Source organism: Penaeus monodon, chromosome 28 (assembly GCF_015228065.2).
Source record: "Penaeus monodon isolate SGIC_2016 chromosome 28, NSTDA_Pmon_1, whole genome shotgun sequence".
Classification (NCBI taxonomy): domain Eukaryota; kingdom Metazoa; phylum Arthropoda; class Malacostraca; order Decapoda; family Penaeidae; genus Penaeus; species Penaeus monodon.
Genome location: NC_051413.1, coordinates 1,254,091 through 1,254,299, shown reverse-complemented (window position 1 = coordinate 1,254,299; position 209 = coordinate 1,254,091). Strand labels below are relative to the sequence as shown.

Sequence of the window (209 nt, the reverse complement as noted above, 5' to 3'; positions counted from 1 at the left end):
ACTGAACCATACTAGGTTCTGCCATCAATGACAATCCATTTTAATAGCATAGAAACAATGTACAAATAATATATTATCTATCACAATGCTACATAATGTAAAACAATGGTCATGCAACTACAAATGACACATTTTTGGACAAATTAAAAATTTAATTGCGCAAGTTACAACTTTTGAAAATAACTTGCTCATGCATATAAGAAGGTTTG

At 29.2% G+C, this 209-nt stretch overlaps 1 long non-coding RNA gene across 1 annotated transcript in view; it reads right to left on the bottom strand.

Moving 5' to 3' along the window:
- Positions 1-209, bottom strand: part of LOC119591266 — a 4,753-nt gene that overhangs the window by 3,565 nt on the left and 979 nt on the right. The window lies entirely within an intron of this gene.